Below are 7,504 nucleotides of genomic sequence, written 5' to 3'. Positions count from 1 at the left end.
CAATTGAAAACCTGAATAAAACAAAAAGAGGTTAAGAGGGAACTCCTTCTGTCTTACTGACTTGAGACATAGGTCTTTGCTGACTTTGGACATGCACTGAAATATTATTCCTCCTTGGGTCTTGAGACTGCTAGATTCTAGACTGGAACTTACACCATTGGCTATCTTGGATCTCCAGATTGCTGGCTGCAGATCTTGAGACTTCAACCTCCATGATCACATTAGCCAGTTCCTAAAAGAAATCTTTCTCTCCCACCTCCCCTCCATCTCTCACTCTCTCAGTAGGTAGGTAGGTACTATTGTTTCCTTTCTCCCCTGCATTTATGTTTATTGAATACAGACATAAAACTTGTACAAAAAATATCCCAAATCACATATTATTTTGAAACAGTAATCTGAGAGACATTATCACCTAGGACCACCTCTTTCTCTACCTTGGCCATCATTTCTTTCTCTTTTTAAGCCTTGGCCTCTTCCTGCAATAGCTTCCCTTTTCTATATTTCACCTTAGGTTCAACATCCATGAGTAGTGTATCCAAAGTTAAGCTGTTGGCAAATCAAATATCAAATATTATTTCTCTGAATATTTGGCATTTTCAGTTGTACAGTTTCTCTGTTGTTCATGGTAATTTTCATAGCTTTAAGATATGTTTTCATGCTGACCTCCACACCTGTGATTGTTGCATGGACCTGTGTTACATTCTTTTTTTAAAAAAAGATTTTATTTATGAGAGGGAGAGAGAGAGAGAGAGAGAGAGAGAGAGAGAGGCAGAGACATAGGCAGAGGGAGAAGCAGGCCCCATGCAGGGAGCCCGATGCAGGACTCGATCCCGGGACTCCAGGATCACGCCCTGAGCCAATGGCAGGCACTAAACTGCTGAGCCACCCAGGGGATCCCCTGTTCCATTCTTTACTTTGATAAGATAGTTATAGTTTCTTGGATGGGGACAGGATATCTCTAACTCTACCTATCAATCAAATCCTTCAGCATCTTCATACATGGCATTGTGCTCTTACCATCAGCAATATACAGATATGATAAGGCTGACTTGTAGGGTGATTAAAATAAAAGTCTTTTTATACTTTATATACTTTTTATACTTTTTTTGTAGAGACTAGGAAAACTATAGTTTCAGAAGAATTTGAACATTCCCTGGGTTGTTTCTTCATGTATATTAATATTTCTAGGACACAAATTTTATATTATCCATTTTGCATTTTCCATGACTTACACATATTACATAAAAAAGAAATGTTTATTAATAGAACAGACATCCTCACCTATATAATATTTGTATAAGCTATGAATCTTAGTAAGCGCTGATTAGGGACTTTGCTAGTTGGGAGATACAGCAGGGCCTTTTGGGTGCAGGTCATTTTTCACTTGGGTCATCTGCTGGCAGTGGAGAACTAGTAGCTGTCATGTGATCTTAGAAGAAGCATTCTTTCAAAGGCTTATGCACCTGTTAAGAAACTATCAGCTGCATACTGACATATTTTTTGGCTTTTTAAGTTCTTACTGTAATTCCAGTTTGTTAACGTACAGTGTCATATTAGTTTCAGGTATACAATATAGTGATCCAACAATTCCATACATCACCCGGTGCTCATCACCACAAGTGCACTCCTTAATCCGCATCACCTATTTAGCCCATCCCTCCATGCCTACTCCGCTCTGGTAAACGTCAATTTGTTCTCTATTAAGAGTCTGTTTCTTGATTTCTCTCTCACTCTCTTGTTGTTCCCATTTTCTCATTTGTTTTGTTTCTCAAATTCCACATCAGTGAAATCATATGGTATTTGTCTTTCTCTGACTGACTTATTTTGCTTAGCATTATACTCTGTAGCTCCATCCATGTCATCGCAAATTGCAAGGTTTTATTAATTTCTATGGCTAAATAATATGCCATTGCCACAGCTTCTTTATCCATTAATCTAACAATAAACATTTGAGTTGCTTCCATATCTCAGCTATTGTAAATAATACTGCTATAAACATAGGGTGCATGTATCTCTTTGAATTAATGTTTTTGTGTTTTGGGGGTAAATACCCAGTAACACTATTGCTGGATCACAGGGTAGATCTATTTTTAATTTTTTTTTTTGAGGAATCTCCATACTGTTTTCCACAGTGACTGTATCAGTTAGCATTCTTACCAACAGTGTAAGAAGGTTCCGTTTTCTTCATATCCTTGCCAACACCTCTTGTTTCTTCTGTTGTTGATTTTAGCCATCCTGACAGGTGTGAGATGATGTCTTCTTGAAGCTTTGATTTGCCATTCCCTGATGGTAAGTCTTGATGAATATCTTTTGATGAGTTTATCGGCAACTTGAATATTTTGAGAAATTTCAGTCCATTTCTTATTGGGTTATTTGGTTTTTGAGTGTTAAGTTTTGTAAGCTCCTTTTATATTTTGGATACTAACCCTTTATCTGATATGCCAATTGCAAATATCTTCTTCCATTCCATAGGTTGCCTTTTAGTTTTGTTGATTGTTTCCTTTGCCATGCAGAAGATTTTTATTTTGATAGAGTCCAAATAGTTTATTTTTGCTTTTGTTTCCCCTGCCTCAGGAGATATATCTAGAAAACAGTTGCTATAACTGGTGCATAGAAATTACTGCGTGTGTTGTCTTCTAGGATTTTTATAACTTCAGGTCTCACATTAAGGTCTTTAATCCATTTTGAATTTATTTTTGTGGACGGTGTAAGAAAGTGGTCCAGTTGAATTCTTTTGCATGTTGCTGTCCAATTTTCTCAACACCATTTGTTGAAGATACTGTCTTTTTCCCATTGGATGGATATTCTTTCCTGTTTTGTTGAACTTTACTTGACCATATACTTGTGGGTGTATTTCTGCGTTTTCTTTTTCTATTATATTGATCTATCTGTATTTTTGTGCCAGTACCATACAGTTTTGATAATTATGGCTTTGTAATATTATTTGAAGTCCAGGGTTGTGATGCCTCAAGCTTTGCTCTTCTTTTTCAACACTACTTTTGTGGTTCCATACAAAGTTTAGAATTGTTTTTTCTAGTTTTGTGAAAAATGCTCTTTGTGTTTTGATAGGGATTACACTACATGCATAGATTGCTTTGGGTAGTATAGCCATCTTAATAATATTTGTTCTTCCAATCTGTGAGCATGAAATATCTTTCCATTTCTTTGTATCATCTTCAATTTCTTTCATCAGTATTTTATCATTTTCAGAGTATAGGTCTTTCACTTCTTTGGTTAAGTTTATTCCTAGGTATTTCATTGTTTTGGTGCAAGTGTAAATGGGATTGTTTTCTGCTGTCTCCTTATTAGAAATGCAACAGATTTATATACATTGATCATGTATCCTGTGGCTTTATTGAATTTATTAGTTCTAGCAGTTTTTTTTTTTGTGGAGTCTTTTGGGGTTTTCTATATATGGTATCATGTCTTCTCCAAATAGTGTGTTTTACTTACTTGCCAATTTGAATGACTTTTACTTCTTTTTGTTGTCTGATTGCTGTGGTTAGTAATATGTTGAATAAAAGAAAAGGGTGGACATCCTTTCCTTTTTCCTGACATTAGGAGAAGTGCTCTCCGTGTTTCCCCATTAAAGATGATGTTAGCTGTGGGTTTTTCATATATGGCCTTTATTATGTTGAGGTATGCTCCCTCTAACCTACTCTGTTGAGGGTTTTTATCATGAATGGAAGTTGTACTTTGTCAAATGCTTTATCTGCATCTATTGAAATGATCATATGGTTCTTATTCTTTCTCCTACTGATGTGATGTATCACATTGATAGATTTGAGAATATTAAACCATCATTGCAACCCAGGAATAAATCCCACTTGATCATGGTGAATGATTTTTTTAAGTATTGTTGAATTTGTTTTGCTAGTATTTTGTTGAGGATTTTTCAGTCTATGTTCATCAGAATATTGGCCTGTGGTTGTGCTTTTAGTGGTGTCTTCTTTTCTTTTGGTATCAGGATAATGCTGGTTTTATTGAGTGAATTCAGATGTTTTCCTTCCTTCTCTATTTTTTTGGAACAGTTTGGGAAGACTAGGTATTAACTCATTTTAAATGGTAAAATTTGCCTGTGAAGCCATCTGGTAATGGACTTTTGTTTGTTTGGAGTTTTTTGACTACTGATTCAATTTTTGCTGGTTATTGGTCTATTCAAATTTTCTATTTATTCCTGTCTCAGTTTTGGTAGTTTATGTTTCTAGGAATTTGTCCATTTTTCCTAGGTTGTGCAATTTCTTGGCATATAGTTTTCCATAATATTCTCTTTTTTTAATAATAAATTTATTTTTTATTGGTGTTCAATTTACCAACATAAAAAAAAATTACCAACATAGAGAATAACACCCAGTGCTCATCCCGTCAAGTGCCCCCCTCAGTGCCCGTCACCCATTCACCCTCACCCCCCGCCCTCCTCCCCTTCCATCACCCCTAGTTCATTTCCCAGAGTTGGGAGTCTTTATGTTCTGTCTCCCTTTTCGATATTTCCACACATTTCTTCTCCCTTCCCTTATATTCCCTTTCACTATTATTTATTATTATTTATATTCCTGAAATGAATGAGAACATACAATGTTTGTTTGTCCTTCTCCGATTGACTTACTTCACTCAGCATAATACAGTTATGACTCATTTTAAATTTTATTTTATTTTATTTATTTATTTATGATAGTCACACAGAGAGAGAGAGAGAGAGGCAGAGACATAGGCAGAGGGAGAAGCAGGCTCCATGCACCGGGAGCCCGACGTGGGATTCGATCCTGGGTCTCCAGGATCGCGCCCTGGGGCAAAGGCAGGCGCTAAACCGCTGCGCCACCCAGGGATCCCTATGACTCATTTTAGACAGAAGGACACCTACAGCCTGAATATAAAAAGGTTGGAGAACCATTTACCATTCCAATGGTCCTCAAAAGAAAGCAGGAGTAGCCATCCTTATATCAGATAAACTAAAATTTACCCCAAAGACTGTAGTGAGAGATGAAGATGAAGAGGGACACTATATCATATTAAAGGATCTATCTAACAAGACGACGTAAAAATCCTCCATATATATGCCCCGAATGTGGTAGCTGCCAAATATTTAAACCAGTTAATAACCAAACTGAAGAAATACTTTGATAATAATACATTTATACTTGGTGACGTCAATCTAGCTCTTCCTACCCTTGATAGGTCTTCTAAGCACAACATCTCCAAAGAAACGAGAGCTTTAAATGATACACTGGACCAGATGGATTTCACAGATATCTACAGAACTTTACATCCAAACTCAACTGAATACACATTCTTCTCAAGTGCACATGGAACTTTCTCCAGAATAGACCACACACTGGGTCACAAATCAGGTCTGAACCGATACCAAAAGATTGGGATCGTCTCCTACCTATTCTCAGACCATAATGCCTTGAAATTAGAACTAAATGACAACAGGAAGTTTGGAAGGCCTTTGAACACGTGGAGGTTAAGGACCATTTTGCTAAAAGATGAAAGGGTCAACCAGGAAATTAAGGAAGAATTAAAAAGATTCATGGAAACTAATGAGAATGAAGATACAACTGTTCCAAATCTTTGGGATACAGCAAAAGCAGTCCTGAGGGGGAAATATATCGCAATACAGGCATCCATCCAAAAACTGGAAAGAACTCAAATACAAAAGCTAACCTTACACCTAAAGGAGCTAGAGAAAAAACAGCAAATAGACCCTACACCAAGCAGAAGAAGAGAGTTAATAAAGATTCGAGCAGAACTCAACGAAATCGAGACCAGAAGAATTGTGGAACAGATCAACAAAACCAGGAGGTGGTTCTTTGAAAGAAATAATAAGATAGATAAACCATTAGCCAGCCTTATGAAAAAGAAGAGAGAGACGAATCAAATTAATAAAATCATGAATGAGAAAGGATAGATCACTACCAACACCAAGGAAATACAAACGATTTTAAAAACATATTATGAACAGCTATGCGCAAATAAATTAGGCAATCTAGAAGAAATGGACACTTTCTGAAAAGCCACAAACTACCAAAACTGGAACAGGAAGAAATAGAAAACCTGAACAGGCCAATAACCAGGGAGGAAATTGAAGCAGTCATCAAAAACCTCCCGAGACACAAAAGTCCAGGGCCAGATGGCTTCCCAGGGGAATTCTATCAAACGTTTAAAGAAGAAACCATACCTATTCTACTAAAGCTGTTTGGAAAGATAGAAAGCGATGGAGTACTTCCAAATTTGTTCTATGAGGCCAGCATCACCTTAATTCCAAAACCAGACAAAGACCCCACTGAAAAGAAGAATTATAGACCAATATCCCTGATTAACATGGATGCAAAAATCCTTAACAAGATACTAGCCAATAGATCCAACAATACATTAAGAAAATTATTCACCATGACCAAGTAGGATTTATCCCCGGGACACAAGGCTGGTTCAACACTCGAAAAACAATCAGTGTGATTCAGCAAGAAAAAAACCAAGAACCATATGATCCTCTCAATAGATGCATAGAAAGCATTTGACAAAAGACAGCATCCATTCCTGATCAAAACTCTTCAGAGTGTAGGGATAGAGGGAACATTCCTCAACATCTTAAAAGCCATCTACGAAAAACCCACAACAAATATCATTCTCAATGGGGACGCACTGGGAGCCTTTCCCCTAAGATCAGGAACAAGACAGGAATGTCCACTCTCACCACTGCTATTCAACATAGTACTGGAACTCCTAGCCTCAGCAATCAGACAAGAAAAAGACATTAAAGGCATTCGAATTGGCAAAGAAGAAGTCAAACTCTCCCTCTTCGCCGATGACATGATACTCTACATTGAAAACCCAAAAGATTCCACCCCAAGATTGCTAGAACTCATACAGCAATTTGGCCGTGTGGCAGGATACAAAATCAATGCCCAGAAGTCAGTGGCATTTCTATACACTAACAATGAGACTGAAGAAAGAGAAATTAAGGAGTCAATTCCATTTACAATTGCACCCAAAAGCATAAGATACCTAGGAATAAACCTAACCAAAGAGGTAAAGGATCTATACCCTAAAAACTACAGAACACTTCTGAAAGAAATTGAGGAAAGAGATGGAAAAATATTCCATGTTCATGGATTGGAAGAATTAATATTGTTAAAATGTCAATGTTACCCAGGGCAATTTACACGTTTAATGCAATCCCTATCAAAATACCATGGACTTTCTTCAGAGAGAACAAATTATTTTAAGATTTGTGTGGAATCAGAAAAGACCCCGAATAGCCAGGGGAATTTTTACAAAGAAAACCATAGCTGGGGCATCACAATGCCAGATTTCAGGTTGTACTACAAAGCTGTGGTCGCTAATACAGTGTAGTACCGGCACAAAGACAGGCGCCTAGATCAACGGAACAGAGTAGAGAACCCAGAAGTGGACCCTCAACCTTATGGTCAACTAATATTCGATAAAGGAGGAAAGACTGTCCACTGGAAGAAAGACAGTCTTTTCAATAAATGGTGTTGGGAAA

The 7,504-nt window shown here is 37.2% G+C and overlaps 1 pseudogene; it reads right to left on the bottom strand.

Annotated features, from left to right (window-relative positions):
- Window positions 1-408: 408 nt before the first annotated feature.
- The window catches only part of LOC112925696 (uncharacterized), a 30,126-nt pseudogene continuing 23,030 nt past the window's right edge, over window positions 409-7,504 (bottom strand).

This window comes from Vulpes vulpes, chromosome X (genome assembly GCF_048418805.1).
Source record: "Vulpes vulpes isolate BD-2025 chromosome X, VulVul3, whole genome shotgun sequence".
NCBI classification, from domain to species: domain Eukaryota; kingdom Metazoa; phylum Chordata; class Mammalia; order Carnivora; family Canidae; genus Vulpes; species Vulpes vulpes.
The sequence above is the reverse complement of the archived record's forward strand: the minus strand, read 5'-3'. Positions and strand labels throughout refer to the sequence as shown.